This window comes from Lissotriton vulgaris, chromosome 7, assembly GCF_964263255.1.
Source record: "Lissotriton vulgaris chromosome 7, aLisVul1.2, whole genome shotgun sequence".
Lineage (NCBI taxonomy): Eukaryota > Metazoa > Chordata > Amphibia > Caudata > Salamandridae > Lissotriton > Lissotriton vulgaris.
The window spans coordinates 949,050,277-949,072,559 of record NC_141695.1 but is presented as its reverse complement, the minus strand read 5'-3'; positions in this window follow the sequence as shown (position 1 = coordinate 949,072,559).

Below are 22,283 nucleotides of genomic sequence, written 5' to 3'. Positions count from 1 at the left end.
GGAGAGTGGGCACAGACAATGCTAGACAGCGGAGCAGAAGTGACCATAGCTCACAAGACCCTGATGAATCTTCTGGAGACAGTGGACACGAATGAGTACATTCAAGTGGAAACTGCAGACACACGAGTTAGTGTGCCCCATAAGCTATATGAAATAACACTACGTATAGAGGGAGATAAAATGAGAAAAATGAAAAGTCTCTTTTGGGAAAAACTTTCAAAAGGCTATGAAATTCTGTTAGCTGAGAAAGACTGGCCACCAGAGTTTGTCAGAGAGTGCCCTCATGGCGAAGAAATGATTATGCCTGCCTTCTCGAATCATATCCCGATTCATAAAAAATACACATATGCAAGGAAATGGGCAGTAGCCCAAGCTCCTGCTTTGTACAAAAATCATGTAGGATGGGATGAGGACTCACCTCATCACAAGATCCAGTTAAAAAATCAGCCCACTGCACAAAGGCAGTACTCAGTTAAACAAGAAGCTAAAAAGCAAGTCAGGGAAATCTTAGATCAACTTGTGTACCAAGGGGTGATCGAAACATGCACCTCTCAAATGAACAATCCTTTGTTTCCTGTCTCCAAACCAGACGATTCGTATCGTCTAGTTTTGGACTACAGACACCTTAATTCCTGTCGTAAAACATTTGCAGTACAAAACTCACATAGTGCAGCACTAATGAATAACATTGTGCGCAAAAAATATAAAACGACATTAGACATCTCTAATGGATTCTTCTGTCAAAACATTGCACCAGAAAGCAGGTATTTGACCGCCTTCTCAATATTTGGATCGCAAAAACAATTTTGCCGACTCCCACAGGGATTCAAGAATTGCCCAGGATTATTCTCAGCAAGGGTAACAGAGTTACTACAAATATATGATGATGAATCATTATCATATGTCGATGACATCTATCTCACAGATGATGACCTGGAGACTCACTTAAAAAGGGTGAACACCATAATACTTGGACTCGCCTCAGAGGGTTACAAATTCAACTTTAAAAAGTCACAAATTGCCCATCTAACTGTCCTATTTTTAGGTTATGAATTATCAAGTGAAGGCAAAAGCCTGACAAACAATTTCTTAGAGAAATGTGCTGTACTCCAAGCACCAAAAACGCTGAAGAATTTACAATCACTACTAGGTTTCCTGAATTTCTGAAGAGAATGCATACTAAATTATGCTGAGAGGGTTAAACCTCTCTATGAATTAATAAAACCAGTTTTCAAACAAACCAATTGGACTCAGAAACACACAGAAATTTTAAGATCACTACAAACAGACATGTTAACTAAAACAAAATTGCAAACACGTGAGAACACATGCAATCTTGTAATCCGAGTCATCCCAGGAAGATGCGGATTCACATACCTGACCTCTAATGAGAGAGAAACGGTACCTATAGCTTACAAATCACATTTGTACACTGAAGCTGAAATAAAAGTCAGCTCCACAGAAAAAATTCTAACTGCGGTTAAAACTGCTGTAGCTAAAGAAAGAGCCCTAGCCCAAGGCAAGAGAATAACTGTTTTTTCAGCACAATCAGCCCTTGAGGCGTTAACAAGTCCATGCAACCTGGTTAAAGGAATATTAGATCCAGAATGGATAGAATGGGAAACTTCTTTGGCTACAGAAGATGTTAAATACTATTTTGACCCAAAACTGAAAAAACTAGATGATCTAGTATATGAACGGGGAATATCCTCTGCCAGCTGAAATTCTGCCTCTAGAAAAATATACCTGCGTAATCTATATGGACAGATTCGCACAACACTTTGATGAAGAAAATAAATCCTATGATGCAGCGTGCGCGATTGTTAAATGTCGCTGGCACTCTGGTAGATTCAAACCAATGATTACCAAAACGGAATCACTCAGGATATGTTCAGCTCAGCGAGTTGAAATAAGAACCTTAAAGATGGCGCTCGAAAATGCGGATCGCGAATTCCCCACACTAATAGTTTGGGATTCTTATTTCTGCGTCAAATCCTACAACAGTGACATGCAGACATGGGTCAAAAATGGTCACAAAGATGACACAGGTGCCACAATAAAGCATAAGAGGCTTTGGGAACAGGTAGTTCTTTTACAGAAAGAACTACGAAAGACTCACGTGATACACGCATTGAGTCATCGACGTGATGGCGTTCACGTTGCAGGGAATTCATTGGCTAACACAGCCATAGCGGAAGCGGCTCGCCCGGGTTCCGTAGCCACTGAAAAGCTTTCAGAAAAACACATAGATGGGGAAACCATACTAGCCGTAAAAGCCTCATTAAGAGGCGACTATTCAGCATTACCTCTCAACTATCCACTCAGTAATACATACATAATTGATGCAAACTCTGTTCCGTTTGCTCGAATCCCTGGAGTGGGGGATAGGGTAATTCCAAACACGAACAGGAGAGTCTTCCTGATTGAAGACGCACACATGGGACTGGGTCTAAGGCACCAAGAAATAGCAATATCTCTAAAAGAATTACAATCAGAGTACTGGTGGCCGGGGATGAGCCTGCAATGTTTCAAATTTGCAAAGGATTGTCCGGACTGCAACAGATATCGCAGTCGTGAACCGACCGGAGTAATGCCAGGACCCTTTTACTAGAAAGCTTCAGGCTATCTTTAACGCAGAAATCCAGTAGGAGAAATGCGTCCCCATAATAATTAAGACAGAATTCACTTAAAATGTAGACCACCACACTAGGCTGACGCCAGAACTGTTATAAAAGATTTGAGAGTCTTTATCGACACATACGCAATTGGTATGCTGCATTCTGATCAGGGTCATGTATTTAGCTCTCGAGCTTACAAAGAGGCCATGAACAGTATGGGCATCGCATTGCGGTATTCTAGTCCCTTCCATCCTGAGGGAAATGCGGTTGTGGAAAGAAAAAACCGGGACATAAAGCAATCTATAAAGGCGAGGGTATTAGGTTCAGGTGATGGGTGGGTCAAACATTTAACAAGTGTCCAACGTAGTCTTAATAATCTGCCAAGAAACTCTCTAAAAGGTCTCACTCCATACGAACTATTGTTCGGAACTAGAATACTTATTCAGGACTTAGATAGTCAAACTTCAGTGGTAGAAGAAAAAAGCTTTGATATCAAAGATCGTTTGGCTGTTTTAAAGGATCTAAATGAAAAAAGAAAAAACCTGAGTAACATAAAGTTGAAACAACAGTCGACATCCACTGAAGAAAAACCACCTGTCCCAGCAAGACCTGTCTGGATTCCAAAGATTGGGGATCTGGTCAGAGAAAAGATCGCGGTAAAGAAGGAATTTGGGCCTTCATACAGAAAAGCAGTACCTGTCTTAGCTATCAACGGAACAAGATCAGTAGTACTACCGCCTCTTGCTGGTAAAAAGGAGAACCGAGTTGTATCCATCGACCTGGTAAAACCACAATCACGTGGCCAATAATAAGTAGTAGGCCCAGTGGACTTCCAAGAAATAGCAGAATACCAAAGTTTGCTACAATCCAAGAGGCTAAGGCTGAAAGACTAATCAAATTGGAGAAATCAGTAATGAATAAAAAAGGACTGTGCAATAACGCCATGGAACTAGTGCCTCTTGAAACCCAAATTATACCAATTCGTCAAGAAACAACAATCTACAATGATGTGTCCTCAGACTATTCTAATGAAACAAAGAAAAATGCAAAAGCAAATGAAAATCCGGAAGCAATTCCTACAATTGATAGAACTGCATCAGGCTACTTCATCAACTTCGACAATTTCTCCGAAGACCCAAGCGAACATGAAGAAACGCCTCCAACACAAAGTTTTAAAAACAAAGTAATTGAACTTTTCCACCAACTGAAAAAGACTTACCTAATTTCACCATGGATTGAATTTTGGATTGTGTTAGGTGTACTGTTCCTCCTGCTTTGGCCCATCATGGTTATATGTTTGGGGAGATTCATTGAAGGAAAATATAGTACAATGGACAAAGCAAGTCAGAACATCAACTTGGTCCTAAAGCCACACACATCTTCTCACATCGAGAAAAGAGAACTGTCATCAGTGAATATCACAGCCATCCCAATACCCGGTGGGGTAGCATGGGACAGAACTGATTATGACATTTTGGGCCCGGTAGAGCTTTTAAAGTATCTCCACCAGCTCAAGTTTTCGTTAAGTGATTTTGTGACACCGAGTACCTTCTCTGATGATTGGGACTTTGAAAACATTAATAATATGATGTCAGATTTAGTAATGTCAGCCAAATTTACAGAACAAGATTACTTGCAGGGTTCATCCAATTATGAAGAGCTTTACTGCTACAACCATTATGGTGATCACTATTTGCATAAAAGTGCTCAGCCTAGAAATGTTTTATCTTTTAACTAGTGGGAACACTGTCCTACTCCACCAAAAGGAAGTTCAAAAAAAATTTCTGATAAATTCCAATACTTCTCAGGGCATAATAACAGTGACCCAAAAACGTTTAATTTTAAAATATCAAATAGAACAGGAATGAAAACAATGTTGACAAATACTAAATTGATTTATTCAGAAAAATTCTATGACAAAATGTCTAAATTAGGTTTTGAAATTTGGAAAAACACCATTGAAACAAAAACAATCTGGGGTTCTAGAGATTGGAAAGTACAAGGCCTAGAAGCACTGTTTAGGGCCTGCATGATCCCAGAACAAATTATATTCCTGAATGACACAATTCAAAAAACTACTTGTCTTGGCCTTGCTAAGATAAAAGACATGAACACACCGTCTATTCCAAAACCCATGCCTGATAGTGACAGCACTACTGATGTGGAGATAGACGTTTCTAATATTTTATACCAAAACAGAACAAATACTGATTGGAAAAAATGGTTGATCTGGTTAACAGACACAAATAACTGTCAAGATAGATTCCTGAATAAAACAAAGGGGTTCAAAATGACCAGACCAGACCCTAGATATTCCCAGAGACAACATCCAGGGATAGTTACAACATACAGTGTAGGGAAACTATGCCTTGAGTGGCTACAAAGATCCACACTGGCTGAAATTAAGCAACACTTGACTTTACTTAAAGACGGTGCTGACTTGCGTGATTTCATAATGGGACCACGCAAACAGCGTCAAAAACGTTTCATAGCGGCCGGTATATACGCTGCATACAACGAAGCATGAAAAATAATGCAAATTGAGACAGCAGAAAAAATACGAGAAATTGATCGTATAAATTTGGAAAAATCACTTTCTTTCGTGAACAATGTGTTAACCACTCTGTCTTCCAGAATATATTCACTGGACAGTATTGCATCATCTGCCTTTGACGTAATAGAGCAGGACTTACTAATGCTACAGCATGGTCAGTCCCAATTACGTTCTATTGTACAGCTTGGATGGACGTTGCAAAATTTGCGTTCAGGCTACGTACCATGGTGTTTAATCAACACAACATCATTATTCGGTATCTTTAACCTTACTGATAAACAAATCAGTTTGGCACAAAAAGGAGCAGATTACACAATCCTGAGCATTGAAAAACTCGAGAGATTACCATTGACAATGTCAGAAAGACCTGTCATTGAATGGATAATACATGGAACGATTACAATTCCGATAACAACTTTCCAGTTTAATTATTGTCAAGAGTATATACCAGCAGGCCAGTATGAAAGGTTGGGTAAAGAATCCATCAAATCAACCTGGGACTTACCTTATACACACAGATGTTATAGTGAAGGAAACAAGGAGGTATTTCTTAGTGGTAAAAATTGTAAAAAATCACTAAGCGGTACACTTCTGTGTCAGGGTATTAATTTGCATGGAGCCTGCGAAGGGTCTTTAAACAACCTTTCATGTCACCTGCATGGCACACCTGCAAAACAGATAGAGCCATTTTTTAGACCACTTTCGAATGGTAGTTACATTTTAATAAGTGACCACAGCTGTTGTGGCCTGCTGCCAGGAAAAGCCTATCTGACAACTGCAACTTCCAGGGCCATTTGCTGTATGCAAGTATTGTATCCACATAGCAATCCAGATATGGGGGCTGCGTTATGGCCTCGGTTGAATATCTCTTCTATTCGAATTGATACTTTAAGCAAAATGAAGTCTATTCTTTTACAAACAACTGTGCCTCTAACGTCATCAAAAGAAACGTATGAACTGCAAGTTGCAAGGACGACAGCAGAGATACATACCCTTTTATCAACAAATTGCCCCATACATTTCGTAGAAGTGTTAAGTCAAATCTTAAACATGTCTGATACCAGTGGCATCGCATATGTATTTAAGACAATTGTTTTGGGACTGTTAACACCATTTGAAACAGTTCTGGGCATCTTCCCGAATTTTGTCCATTCTGTCTTTGGCGGCCTACCCTTGATCTTCGGACTCGTGGCAGGAATTTTATTTTTGCTTCTTCTGCACCGATATGGCAAGCCAATCCACAGGCAAGACTCTAGCAATGATGGAAGAAACGATCCTAGCAATATGATACTGAGACCGTATCACTAAGGTCCTCGGATTGGCCCGGCTAGGAGATCTGAGTACAACTTGGTTTCTTTCATTCAGACCGATCTGGCAAAATTGCATCATACCTGTGCTTCAATGTCTGCTATGCGGAGAAGAATGCGTGTTGGACATCTGTCTTACACTACAATCAGCAGTACCAATGGATATCGATACCTTGCAAGGTCCTGTAACGACTCATGCATCGTGTTGTCCCCAGCGGCTACCAATTCTGATGACGGCATTCGTTGAGACTTCCCCACTACGAATAGGTGGCGGCGAAGTACGAGAGGAAAGCAGCACCAAACAGGTACAGCCTTCTGTGAGCATTGCTGATCCAACCATCGATGATAGCAATCACGCAGAGAACTGCACAGTGGCAGTATTTTCAAACTTGGTCGAACTTTCACCTGAAGCAGTAGACCAATTTCTTGCAGGTCTGTCTGAAATAATGTTCTCTCCAATCAACGAGAATAACTCTTAAATAAAAAACAATGAGCACACAGCGTTCCCTGGACTCTGAATTCGTCCTTCAGTTTTTTTTAAACAAAGCTACAGAAAATATTTGGAACTTTTCCCCTGAAAGCGAAATTATTTTGCCCATACTTTCAAAATATTTACCTTTTTTTTTTGGCACATGGTACTCTGCTTAAAGTAGAACTTTTCTTAGAGAACAGAGCTTCTATTTTAGGATACTAGAGACAATATTTTACCTCAGCCTCTAGCAGATATACATCAATTTGTATAAATATGTGATGAAATGGTCTCGACCTTCTTTTCTGTATTTAGAGCCATTTCATGTATAATTTTCGCAATTCGTTCAGCTGATATATATATGCATTCATCTGAATGATAACACTGCTTGAAAAGCGTACAGTACAAATACTCATTTTCCCTGTATTTACCGTATACCATTTCAAATGCAAAATATGTATTTTGGGGTGGGTCGGAAAAAACACATGCGCCTTTGAATGTTTAATATTGCTTAGTTTTTAGTAATGATGGACATCAATTTGTGGTGTGGGTGTTGTGTTCTTATCTAGGACCCTGATTAGATATTCCCAATTTATTCCCTTGTGAGGTTATAATCAATAATGTCCTGACAAAGGCATAAGAATCAGATTCATATTCTGTAATAGCCCATGCAATCAAAAGCACAGCATGGCTACTCCCATCGACTCCTAGAAAGCACAACGCGTTCTTTAAACAAACCAAACCTCCAGCAGCCCGGGAAAACCGACCCTGCTTTTGTTTTGATTTGAACGAGAACTCCTGAAGTCCTGCAAGAACTGTTAGTTCTCGGTGACGTCTTATGTCCAACCTTACGTCAAACCCGGCACCTTTTCAAGTATAAAATACCAACAGTTGCCTTAAGCAAACACACGGTGGTTTGGAGCAGAGCGGCCATCTACTTGCCCGAGAGCCGAGCTGATGCGAGTGCCCGCGGAAGCCGCCCCTCCTGTTTGACGCACTGAGAGAGACGCTGTCTTTTTCTCCAGCCGAGAAAATCCAGCTCCGGTGTTTCCAGCCTACCCTTACAGGTTGCTGGGATATCGAGTCCTGAGGAAAGAGATACCAGACCTCCCACATTCTATTACCAAGGTACGGAGCTGATTTAACCTTAGGAGAATTCTTGATGCAGATTCTTGGCAAAATTATCTTAACCAACTTAACTTAACACTGCTACTTACTTGTCCCTTCCCACTTATTAGGCTTAGGTCAGGTACACCGGGGTCGGTTTAGTTAGAAGCACCAGTTTAGCCTTTTAGCCAATGTATATATGTATGTATATATTTTAACCATTTTAAAGTATCATATGGCTAAGAAACCGTATCAATGCTTTTACAGTATTATTTCATAATACTACTTTTACTGTACGCACTTTACTTTACTTTAAGTATTGCAATTGTGGCAATTCATTTCTCTTGCATGAGAAGGAAGACTGCTCAATAAATGAGACCTTTTTATTGAAAACGCCCGTCTCTCCATTTCTCTGCATTCTGGTGAAACTAAGTATGCACTGCTGACTGAGTGAAATATTTGTCTATTGTTTTCACACGACTCTAGAGATATACTATTATTCTGGGGGAGCAAAGTTGTCATGTTTATGCGGTTGTCCGAAACTGAATCCCTTCTTGTATGAGCCAGGAAGGTTCTCCCTCCCTCTTCATTCAGGAAAGTTTCCAGTGACCTCTGAGCTAGCTGGCGCAAACCTAAATTAAGTTTAACATAGTCAGTAGAGACCTAGATGACCTCAGTCCTACGTCTACACTGCTGTTTATGTTATTCCAATGCGCAGAGCCTATTGGAAAATAGGAACTGCACTGCAGGCCTGTCATGGACCCAAGTTGGCTGGTCCATGATGGATGGGAATTTACATAGACGTAGGGCCATTAGCTGTAGTTTTCTGTGGACCAGGAACGTAATTGTTAAGTATGGAGCTGGAGTGAGTTATTTGTAATTGGATATTATCATCCAAGCATGTTTTCTCGTGCTAAAAGTGGTTTTGTCCGCTAGCAGCGAGTGGAATTTTGCTGATTTGTTAATGGCTTGCTTAAAAGCCGGGTAAGGCAGATTCGTTTTCCAGAGTTCTCTTATGCAGGTGTCTGTTAAGGCTTTTTTAAAGAATTGATTGTATGGGGACTTTGCGTCATTTTCTATTTCGTCCCACAAGGCCTTATTCAGTTCCGAGGCTGCTATGCTTTGTTTCAAGCTATACCAATGCTTCAATCAATCATAGCATTTGTAAAGCACACTACATACCAGTGAGGGTCTCAAGGCGCTGGGAGGGGGGGTGGGGGGAGCGGGTTGGTGCTGCTACTGTTCGAAGAGCCAGGTCTTGAGTCTCCTGAATGCTTGATGGTTGCATGCTTCCTTCCCGGCGTTTCATTTTTTACTCCAAATTCTAATCTGGTCTGCGCTGGTGAAGCTTCCTGATCAATTTGGAAGACTGATTTGTAGATTGCCATCTGTACTTTGTTAAGCAGGTCTGCATCTTTCCCATAGAGAGCTGTGCTGCCATATGATAGCTTAGGTAGCATTTTGGATTTTATTGTTGCCAGTAGGGGTTTGAATGATGGCCCCTTAAGCTTTTTTGATAGGGACCTGAAGGTGAATGATAGAGCGTTTGCTCTCTGGGAGATGTAGGCTTTTTGCTGCTGGTGATTGTGATTGTCAAAGTAAAATCCCAAGTACTTGTAATTTGGCACTGCTTCTTTTTACCTTCCAATTGGATATGTTGGTTAACAGTCCGTCGTCTGGTGATGCGCATTGTTTTACATTTTGTGGTATTCATCTCCAAGTTCTTATTGGCTATAAATTCTGACAATCCCACAAGTGACCTTTGTAGGCCAATCTTGGTTAGGCTCATCAGTTCGACGTCATCCGGGTAGGATAAATGGATTAGAGGTAAAGTGCCTAAATTTGGGTGGATGAGATATGATCTTGTAGAGCCTTGGCGCGAGGCCTGTCATGAAAAGATTGAAGAGATGAGGGGCCAGGACACAGCCTTGCTTAAGCCCTTTGCTGGTTTTAATCTTTCTTGATAGCCACGCTCCATCTCCCAGTTTTACTTCCATCCATGTGTTGTAGTATAAGAGCAGTAATCCTCTGAGTATTTTATCCGGGACATTCCAGCTACGCAGTTTCCCCCATAGAGTATTGCGGTCTTTGCTGTCGAAGGCCGCCTTTAAGTCGATGAATCAGAGATGCAGCTGCTGTTTCCTTCGTATATATTTATCGGCTAACAGTTAGAGTGATAAAATGATTGTTATTGTTCCACACCCTTTCCTGAAGCCTCTTTGATTAGGCGGGATTCGTTTTGTACTATCGGACCAGCTAGTCAGATCTTCAAGGAGTAGTGATGCGTAATACTTCGGGTCTACATCCAAAAGTGCTATCAGCCTGTAGCTTGCTGGAGATGTTCTGTCCCCACCTTTGAGGAGGGGTGAGATTACTGAGCCCTGCCAGCTTGACGGAATTTGATTTTCTCTCTCTACCTCATCAAACAGCTTTTTTAATCTTCCGCTCCAGAAATCCGGGTCAGATTTAAAAACGATTGGGGGGGGATGCCGTTTGGACCTGGGGCCCCACTGCCACGGCTCTTCCTTAGTGTTCTTCTTAGGTCTTCCTCACTGAAACCTGGGTGTCTGAGTATTTCTGCTATCACGTAGCTCTCCGTTGATTGTGCCTCTTCTAAGTAGTGCAGTGCAGAACGTTGACCCTTGCCTGGTGGTTGATCTGCTCGGCTTTCTTCTCTCAGGTGTGCTTCTTCTGTGCAGTACGGTATGTGTCGTCCACAGGTTAGGGCACGGGTACTCATAGTACGGCCCGCGAGCCTGCAGCGGGCCGGCAAGCCTTCCCTGGCGGCCCGCGCAGACATCGTACCCGTGTTTTAAATTTTTTTTTTTGAAGAGTGGCAGCAAACACCTCAGCAGTGCGACTCAGAGACTCTGCTGCTCTGTGGGGGCCGGGCGATTCCTGTCATAGTCAGAGTGGGGCTGCAGGGGCGCTAAGAGGTGAACAAAGCCTCATTAACATCTGAATGGTCATTTAAAGACCTGTGAAGTGCTGGGATGCGGCTGTGTAAGTGGGTGTGCCCGGAAGCTGTCTCAGCCCGGGCACACACAGGCAGGGTAAAATAAAGAGGGTGACAGAGGAAGAGGGAGGGAGGTAGAGGGAAGGAAAGGGAGGGAGACAGAGTCAGGGAGAAGGAGAGCAATGCAGAGCGAGGGAGGCAGACAGAGGGAGAGCGAGGGAGGCAGGCAGAGCGAGGGAGGCAGGCAGAGTGAGGGGGAGCGAGGGAGGGAGAGCGAGTGAGGCAGGCAGAGTGAGGGAGAGCGAGGGAGGGAGAGTGAGGGAGAGCAAGGCAGTGCGAGGGCGAGGGAGGAAGACACAGGGAGAGCGAGGGAGGGAGAGCGAGGAGACAGGCAGAGCGAGGGAGAGCGAGGGAGGGAGACAGAGGGAGAGCGAGGGTGGGAGACAGAGGCAGAGCGAGGGAGATAGGCAGAGAGAGGGAGGGAGAGCGAGGGAGGGAGACAGGCAGAGCAAGGGAGAGCGAGGGAGGGAGTGCGAGGGAGAGCGAGGGAGAGCGAGACAGGGAGAGCGAGGGAGGGAGACAGAGGCAGACAGAGGAAGAGCAAGAGAGGGAGACAGAGGCAGACAGAGGGAGAGCCAGGGAGGCAGACAGAGGTAGAGCGAGGGAGGAAGACAGAGGCAGACAGAGGGAGAGCGAAAGAGAGCGAGGGAGGGAGACAGAGCAAGGGCGGAGACCTCAGAGTGAGGGAGACCTCGGAGTCATGGAGGGGGAAGGAGAGAGGGATGGGGAAGGAGAGAGAGGGAGACAGAGGGAAGGAGGGAGAGGGAAGGCGAGAGAAGCAGAGGGAAACTCTGAGTGAGAGGTAAACCGAGAGAGGGAGAGGGAAACAGAGAGAGGGAGAGGGAAACACAGAGAGAGGGAGAGATAGACAGAGAGAAAGTGAGACAGTCAGAGTGAGTGAGACAGAGGGAGTGAGACAGTCAGAGTGAGTGAGACAGAGTGAGTGAGAGGGAGTGAGACAGTCAGAGTAAGTGAGACAGAGGGAGAGAGAGGTAGAGAGAGAGACAGACAGAGAGAGAGAGAAAAAGATTGAGGGAGAGAGAGAGAAAGAGAGACAGAGAAAGAACGACAGAGAGAGAGAGATGTGTGTATGCCGGGTCTGGTGGCTCAGTGGACGAAGGCATCCTCTGCAGGGATCTGTGATCAACCTCATGGTCACAGTTATTTTTGTTGCTCTAGGCCCGCCCCCTCACCCACTGACCCCACCCTCACCGGTGCGGCCCTCAGACACAAACCAAACTGTAAATTTGGCCCCCGAGAGAAGGTTTGTGAGTACCCATGGGTTAGGGGGTGTTTGTTCTTTGTGTTTATTTATTTTATTTATTTATTTATTGAACTTGTATTGCGCACAACTACCCACAATGGGTTTCCCGGCGCCAGGGATAGACTGTAGAAGAAAAACAAGCAGTAGCTAAGAGAAAAAAGAAACAGAACTGAAGAACTTAGAACAGAAAATCTTCAATTTTTTACGGAAAGCAAGAAGACTAGTTTCTGTTTTTAGCGCCAACGGGAGAGCATTCCACATCTTAGGTCCTAGATATGCGAATGAGCGGCCTCCCATTTTTGCCAGTCAGATCCTAGGAATCACAAGATTGCCGTTGTTGGATGACCTAAGAGAGCGGCCAGGCTGATATGGCTGGGCAAGATTTTGCAGGTAGGTGTTGCCTTCTTGTTATTGATTCGTTGCTCCAAGCATGCCTTGGGCAACTCTTGCGTTCTCTGCCCCATTCTAGATGTTTCAGCAGCGTTGTGTCAGTGAATCTCTTTGTTATTAGTGCGGCCCAGTCAGCTTCTTGGACATTTGATGTTATTGGGTTTGAGGGATGGTAAAGCCTGTTGATTATTCTCCAAAATGCACTTGAGTTGGTGTTTTTTGCCGTGCAAAGTAGTTTAGCCCAAAAATCACCCTTCAGTGTTCTTTTGTATTCCTACATTGTCGTTTTGTATTTTTTCTTAAGATTCTGTCTTTGGTCCCAGTCTGTGTATGTCGTAGTTATGTTTTTTTATTGCTCTTGCGTTTTTCCGTATTTCTAGCTTTGGTTTAACCAGTACACTCGGGAATGGCATATTATGTATTGATGCCCGTGCTTTTTTATGAGAAACAGACATAATTGTTGTTAACTCTTCCGTAAAACTCTCCCAGTTTTGAATCTGGTTATCTGTGTTTGTTTTGCTTTCTATTTTTATGCCCTGAACTTTTGCTTAAAGGTCTTCAATGTTGCCCATTGTCCACTTCAATCATTTCAAGTTGGTTGAGAGGGAGCTGTCTTCGAATATCTTACTGTTTTGGTGTTTAATAGGCTTCAAGTTGAAATAAATATGCTGGTATGAATGATCACTTTTTGTCGTGAATTCAATTGAGAATTGCTGTAAGAAGGGCAATAATGGAAGTGATACTACTGTGTAGTCAAGTCTTGATGTTGTCGACCCTCCAAGATGAGTATACTGTGGAGGATAATCGCCTGGAGTTCTACCATTGAGAATCCGCAGGCCCAGATGTTCCAAGGTTATTACCAGATGTTGCCCTGCTGGTTCATGGCGCTCTGTTTTGAGCTGGTATTGTGGTGTCACATTTCAGAATTCATTGTCTGCAGCTAGCTTTTCGTCCTCTTCTGAAGTGTAGATTAAATTTGAGTTGAAATCACCTGTTAAGATGATTTCCCAGGAAGCGTTGTTTCATATGACGTTAATTGTAGTTACTAGCTGGTTTAACTGGGCTTGCTTCTCTTTCACGAAAGGGTGTACAAAAGTGTTCACTAGTAGTACGGGGCCACTCTGCCGGTAAAAGACAGTTTTATTAGTTGCACGTTTGGCCCGTGTGGGGCTATTTGCTCTGATCTGATGTTGATGTCTGTTGCAATGTAAACTGATAGCCCCCCTTTTGGACAGCCATACTTGCTTTTTTTTCTGCTGAAGTGAGTATACCCAACAAGTGGTAGCTCCTCTAGTGCCCATGTCTCTTGTAGGGCGATAATGTTGCATGATGCCCAATTACGGAGGGGCCAACCGTCTTCTAGCCATTTCGTGGCCCCGTCGTTGTTGGTGTTTGTGTTGCGCACTTTCCACTTGTCGATTTGGTGCTTGATTCGATGTGTTGTGATGTAATTGATGACAGTGGTCATTTGGGCTGATTATTCTCTTTCCCAGTTTCTCCCTTCGTGTTGCATTTGAACGGGGGTTCCCTTGTATGGACTGCATCTGAACCTCCCCCGTGGACAGATTCCCCCTTGTTGTTTATATTTACACTTCGGCCTCCATGGTGTAGTAGAATCTTTATATCAGCGGTAGGGGGTGGACTCTTGCCTGTCCCAACTAGGAGTTTCCGGATGTCATTGCCTTCAGGGGTTTTTGTGGTGTTAGAAGTTTCCTCTTGGTTATATCCTGGGTTTTCAAACTGGATTTGGTCTTTATTTCCTCGTGCCGTACTTTGTGTCTTGCTTTGTTGGGGGTTTGATGTTTCTTTGCCTTGTGCAGTACATGTTGTCCCTTCCTTCTGCTTTTCCAGTTTGGTGTTGGGTTTGGGCCCTTACAGCGTAGATTTTTTGTTTTGCCCATCCTTTTTATGTTGTAAGCTTGTCTCAGTACTATGTCGGCGAGCTATGTGTTTGCTTTTCTGGAAGGTGGCCATGTTTCTTTTATGGGCTCTTTTATCCGCGACGCGCTCTGGGCGAATATTGCTCTCTTGATTTGATGTATTGTCTCTCTGTGTTGCGTGGCCCGCACTCGTCTTGGGGCTTGCTGCTCTATCCTTTCTGTCTCCTGTGGACTCCACTGTACTGTTCGTAAAGTGGTCACTTTCTTCCATTAAGTGTAAGTCATCCCTTCCTTTTTTTGCTAGAAGCTGCTTATACTTAATGAATACTTAATGAATATTTTTGTCTGACATTGAAACACAGTGTCATGCTTGCCAGCTCGCCTGCCAGTCCGAGATCTCCCACAAAGATGGCCGCCCGATAGTGCGCATGCGCGAAGGAGGTCATGCAGAGTTTAAAGCCTGACTTCCCCATTTCACGGCGCTTCGCGCTCTAGTGTCCCCGTTTTGTTTCGTTGCGTCACTTCCGCAGAGCCTTTCTGAGATTCACCGTGTTTACAATCGAGCGTCAGACTCGACTGTCTATGTCCGCTATTCCTGGCATTTTCTGTTCCTGTAACACCTTCGGGGATTCCTTTGCTCTTTACCCGGATCATAGCTGTTTATCCCCCCACTTCGCCTTCGTCCATAGTATTTCGGACGAACCCGATACCTTAGGTGTTCCTTTCCTCCCCTTGCCTGCTTTCCTCTCTCCTTCCCATCGGAGCTTCAGCCTGCGTCTCCCGGTTCCACCCATCGGCCGGACCTGAATTCCGTCGATTGGCCGGACTTGTGGGGAGCAGGTGTGGGGTATCTCCCGGGGATTGGAGCTGGGGTGGTCCGCTTGGAGTGTCCCTTCTATCCAAATATATATTTTCTTTGGACTTCTTGGTGCTTACGGAGACTGGCATTCGTCACAACACCCGAGAAGAGAAGACTGGATACGCTAGACCAGAAAAAACTGTTAAACAAGACAAGTTCACTTCCTCAGTTAAACCCTTGTACCATAGGGTAGTGGCAGTTCTTTTGCTGTTGGCGTGGTGTAGAGATTCATTTAAGATTGATGTGGCCAATGTTCACTCGAAACATCGTAAGAACCTTTTAGGTAAATACACAGAGAGTATACAAAATTATTGCACTTTGATTTCTATTGTTGCATATTAATCCTCATACTTTCCTCCTAGCGTGTTTCCATCTTGAGGGTACCAACCAGAGGAGTCCTGTTTTTTCCCTGCCTTCCCTTGTTTTGTTCCCTCCTTTCCCTCTATACCACCGTTGTATTCTAGGGTTTGATAGACACAACTGGTGTGGGGGGAAGGGTTGGGCCTATCTTCGGTTCCTAGCACTCCTGCGGAAACGGCTTCTGGATCCTTCCAGAGCGTGAAGTCTACGTTGTTTTTTTCCGCCCGAGAGCCATGACCCAAGTAACCATGGTAGACTTGGCCAATATGTTGGGTAATCTACAGTTAGAGATCCAAGCCTTGTCTAGTAGAGTGGATGCTTTACAAAGAGAGAGACGGGCAGGTTCAGAGGTGGGAGGAGCAGGTTCCAGTTCTTCCACCCCTGTCATACATATATCCAATCCCACAAGTGTCCCTTTAGCTCCACCAGAACGTTTTTTTGGCGATACCGCCAAATTCGCTGCTTTTATTAGCCAATGTCAGCTACACTTTATGTGCAAGGCTGGCTGTTTTCCGACTGACCAATCAATGGTGGCTTTTGTCATATCGTATTTGGGAGGGTCAGCAGCCAATTGGGCCATACCGTTAATAGAGAGAAACTATCCCGTTACATGATTATACGACATTCAGGAGATAACTGAAAAAGCTCTTCGACAAACACACGTGTACACATTCAGCGGACACAGAATTGTTGTCCTTAAAACAGGGAACAAAGGAGCTTTCTGCTTATATAACTGCCTTTCAAAGATTAGTAGCAGAAGCGGTCTGGCCAAACGAAAAACGTAGTGCCTTGTTTTATAAGGGATTACGTGACGACCTAAAGGATGCATTACCCAAATAAGAAGACCCACCTGAAGACTGTCCAGACCTCATAGATTTGGTAGTAAAGTTAGATCACAGGATGCAAGAAAGAGAGAGAGAGGACGTTCTGATCACAAGCCTGTTTGCTGGTGGCGAGGTGCAATGATACATTTAAGATTGATGTGGCCAATGTTCACTCGAAACATCGTAAGAACCTTTTGGGTAAATACACAGAGTATACAAAATTATTGCACTTTGATTTCTATTGTTGCATATTATTCCTCATACTTTCCTCCTAGCGTCTGTTTCCATCTTGAGGGTACCAACCCGAGGAGTCCTGTTTTTTCCCTGCCTTCCCTTGTTTTGTTCCCTCCTTTCCCTCCATACCACCGTTGTGTTCTAGGGTTTGATAAGACACAACTGGTGTAGGGGGGAAGGGTTGGGCCTATCTTCGGTTCCTGGCACTCCTGCGGAAACGGCTTCTGGATCCTTACACACAGGAACACTAAGGGGCAGATTTACAAGCCCCTTGCGCCACTTTTGCATCACTTTTCCCATATTAAAAGTGACGCAAAAGTGGCGCCTGGGGCTTGTAAATCTGCCCTTAATTGTTTAATTCTGATCCCTGAAAACGTCTCTGTCTCTAGGAGTAAATTCGTTTGTGTATTCCAAAGCTGCACTCTACATCCATCAGCTGAGTTTGTTAGCCTGTTTACACATATAAGGGCAAGGGCGTCCAACATAGGTATGCAGGAACTTGCACATTTTCAAAACAGGTCCACACAGTTTGACTGGTGATGTGGTTGGGTGCTAATATCTTCTAGTAGTTGTCAAATTCTTCGCTTGGCCCATAATTCCATCCAGGAATTGATTAACAGTCTGTTGTCGTTTCTGACAAAAGGGGTACCTTTGCAGGGTTGAAAATTCTGGCTGCTTTTAGATAAACATAGCCTGTTTTGCCATCCTCCATCATGTACTTAGAAAGCTTTGATGAAGCATTGACAAAAGGCTCCTGGGTCTTTTCCAGTAGTAGTTGTTGCTGTAAAGACGTTATAGCACCACAATAGCAAAACATGTGGCTACCTCGGTCACATACCAGTTGAATGTGTGACGGAAGATTGAGCTTCAGTTTTTCAATGATGTCAACAACCTCACTGGACACGAAAATCTGTGATTGGCATCCGTTTTAGAAGTGTTGTCAAGACTTGACTTTTCTGATGAGAGTGCAAGTTCCACTTGCAACTTCATATATTTAATTTCACCTGCAAGCATATCATTAAAGGAAAAAAATATATATGATTAGCTACATTTGTAAAAACAGTATGTGAAATAAGCCTTTCAAAGTAAACCTGTATTTTGGTACAAGAATGCATTGATTCAGTTTAGCAAAATGTCACTTTTAAGTTGGTCAGTGCAGGCACCATCTGGTAGAGCAGGGGTTTGGGGGCATGGTTGCTTTCCTGGCAGGATTTGTGTGCTTTAAGTGTTGCAGGTAACAGGATTTCCTTCTGATGGGAAGTGAAAACCGCTTTCGGAACATCTTTTTACATGAAAGTGTTAATATGAAAGACTTCTGAAACACCCCTGCAACTAAGTACGTTGTGTGAGCTAAACATGTGATGTGGATTCAGTTTGCAAGTAGACCCCTAATAGCGGAGGAAAAACAAATGTTCATGTATGATGCATTATCAGTGTCAAACACACAGACATCATTGAAATCAATACCATACTTAGTCATGGTTTGAACAACTGGCTGTGCCACAGTGCTGGGATTTACTGTACAAAAACTTGGTATCAAGAAAAAAATACCTAATGAACCCAATATTTTTACATGTTGGTTAAGAAAAGCAAAGACGGATGGGTGGTTTGCCTTTTCTAAAGGTACGTCATACTAAAGAAACACCTATACAAAATCTTTAATGATTTTCAATTTGGTGTTTTTTACCACAACAGTAGTTTGCAGGGAAGACTCTGTGGTCGTTTGCTAACCTCGAGAACCAAAGCCTGTCCCTCCCTTTTTTGTGCTATTTGCTCAGAAGGTTGTTCTTAATTGTTTATTAAAGGCTATGTTCTAAAACAATATTGTAGGGAGTGCAGAACAAATTTCCCTTATCTCTATGCAAAGTCGCTACAAACTCCTTGCTGCAGTCTGATGCACTGATGAATAAAGCAACTTTAGAGCGATTGTGGTTGAAGGTTGTGTGTTTCGGAATAAACAGGTCTATCTCCAGAATATAGCTTGCCAAGCGGTGCTGAAAAACTAGTATGCCATTGGGCGTTCTGTTTATCAAGCATCAAACACAGTCGCCAGGAACCTTTGCCCCTTGTTATATGATAGATACCCTGGTTACATGTTTGAAGGGTGTTGTACTCTCTGCTAGTTCATTTAGCATAAGTGTTTGACACAACACTGTATTGATTTGATATGTACTGCTTTCCAGGCTTTAAGTAGAATGTTAAGGGTTGCCTGGATGCTCTATCACTGGGTTCTATGTATTTTAAATGATCCAGAGAGCAGTTGGAGCCAGCTGTGTGCAACCGACTCGCCTGTCTGCTGTGTAGCTGTTTATGAATAAACTGGACTCCTCTCATCTGCTGTCTAAAGAGTTTATTACTACAATTTTGTGGCGACGATTCGTGCTACACAGCCACACTTCGGACTCAGCATGCACCTTTCAATTTGTACAGGCGTTTCAAGTAAAGATTGGAGGCGGATTATGGCGGTAATACTGTTCCTTTTACAAACCATCATATGACTTTCGTATCTACTCACCGCTCCACCATTTCAATTTTCAATATTCAACCGCTCTTTGAACTCATCTGACAGTCTACTCTCTTCGCACGCATTCAATTTCTTCTGGCTATATTTTGGGACTTACTTAGTCATTGATATCTTTCGGTACCATCAGTTGGTGAGAGAATCAATTTCAAGTGTCTGGCAGCTTCAAATAATCGTGCAGGCGTAGACGCTAGGCCTACTCTCTATGGCCTAGCTTTGTTAAAGCACACGCGCCTATTTGCCTGACCTTTACCTTCTCACGCTTCTCCACGTTGTGGACGAAAATTACAGCAGACTCCATCTCAGCAACCGAACTTGTTCAGAGTGTTGCCTGTCGACGTTATGACACACATCACAGTGTTCATCTTCATGACAACCGAACGTGTTCCTAGTGTTGCTTAGTGACCTTCGCAAACAAGCATTGCTCTCTTATCTCTTTATACTGCAGCGAGTAGCTGATTGCGTTGGGGATAATTTAGCGGATTACAACAGTGATCCGCACTCATTTATCTTCAACAATTACCTGTTTTCAAAATTTTATTGACTTGTTCTTCATTTACAAAGGTCAAAGAAATAGTTCGGCACACCATAAAATGTTCAATGAGCAATATCAGAGAGGTCAGTAAAATATATCAGTAAGCCATTATGTATTCTTTTCTTTCTTTATTTTCAATCTTCACAAAGTAGCCAACGCGTTTCGTCCAAAGGACTTCTTCAGGGCGAATTGATGGGATGTAGTATAGTATACAGGATTTTATCAGTTGGAACAAATTTCTCCAGCTATTATGATGGCACCCGTCTCCAGATGCTGGGATGGCAGCTATCCTTTTATTTTTGTGGTAGATTGAACAGGTTTTTGAAAGATGAATATGTTCCAGCGCAAAGGGATATCAAATGCGCATCCGCACAGGTGATGAGTGTTCACCTTCGCCAGGTTGGTCTTGCGTGTTGTCTCCTCGGGTGTCGTCTCGTAAAGTGGTTAAGTGTCTTACCCTATACCCTGTTCTAGTGTCATAAATTCATTTACAAAGGTGTTTTGTTTGGTATTTAGAAGCGGATTACATGACGGTGATCCGCACACCAGTACATTCTCAATACCAACTTGTAAATTCATGGACAATTTCATCTTTTCAAAGGCAGATTACATAATGGTGATCTGCACACCTACTTTATTTTCTTCAGTGACGGATCTTTTCACGGGGATTCGCACACCTGGTTTTCAATTGACAATTTCCATTGCTACAACAACCCTGTTAACAGCTAGTTTGTATTTTGTGTGGGTTTTTTTCTTTTTCCTTTCTCATTTTCTTGATTAGGCTTTTATATTTAGGTTGGATAACAGACATGCAATTTGTAACTCCTTCCACTTTTCTTGAATCTCCAGGAGACCCTTCTGTTAGATGGAAGGTTTGGTTTGATTCTTTTCAAATATACCTGGGAGCAATTTGTGCTTCTAGGTTCAGTAATGAACAGAAAAAAATATCTTCTTAACTCTCGGGGTTTTGAAGGCAGATCTATCTTTAAGTACCTTCCTGAAATTGTTCATCTTCCTGGGGATGATGTAGATGACTACCAGGACACTATTACAAAACTTAAAACAAGGTTTGACAAACAACCAAGTCTGATGGTCTTGCAACACACATTTTTTAAGAGGCAACAAAATGAAAGTGAGGATGTTGACTCATATCTACATTACTTATTTTAGCGTCTGTCAATTCGAAACGTTTACAGATCAATTGATCAGGGATCAATTTGTCTGTCATTGTAGAGACAAGCAAACCCATCAGAAGCTCCTGTCTCTAGCTAATCCTAAGCTGGAGGAAACTATCAAAATAGCTAAAAGCATTGAGACTTCTAAAGTGTCTTTGAAAGAACTAGAGAATAAGCATGTCTATCCTCTCAAAGTTGTCACTAACATCTCTAAGAGCAAACATAGTGCATCTCGACAATCTTCAACTAAAAACTTGACAAGCAGAAACTCTGGCCCAGGGAGAAGTGTATTAGATGTCCACAATATGAAACATGTGTTACCAGTGTGGTAATACTCCTCACCAAAAGGGAGCGAAGTGTCCAGGTGCCAATGTAGTTACTGTAAGAAAATAGGGCATTTTGCAAAGGTTTGTTTAAAAAAAATGTCAATGATCAGAAAAGGTCTGTTACATGCGTATTGGAGTCAGATCACAAATCTGATTCAGAAATTATTTCACTAGTTACTGAATTTATTGATCATGTTTCAAATGTTAATGATCCCATAGAATGCGTTGACCCCATTGTTGAGATTTGTATAGGAGGTAAACCACTAAATCTGCTGGTAGATTCAGGTGCTAGAATCACTGTTAACTCAAAGTTGTTTTTCGAAACGTGGGGAGACAGACTGCTTCAACCTCCTGACCGTTCTCCCGTTTCATACAAAGGTCGTAAAATTGATCTTCTGGGGTATTTTGAGGAGGAGTTAATTTTCAAAGATCGGAAAATTAGTGGCAAGACTTATGTTGGTGTCAAAGGGTTGTACGTTCTGGGCTGGTACCACGAAGGCCTATCTGGCATGATTCTCAAACCTGGATGTTCTGAACAAGTTCTTGTAATCTCTGAAGAGCAAAATTGACAAGTGAAAAGAGCATTTGCCATCAGTTTTTTTCTGGTGGGCTTGGAACAATTCCTAGTTTCAGACATAGAATTGTTGTCAAAGATGTAGCCTCTCCAGTCAAACATAAATTAAGGGGCTTACCTTTCAGTGTGAGAGACGATCCTGAGACAGAACTTAAGTCCCTGTGCAATCAGGGGATTATCGAACCAACAGTCTTCTCTGTGGCTTTTGCCCTTGGTCGTCGCACGCAAGAAATGTGGTAAGTTGAGTGGTCCCTCAATAAAGAAATCTGG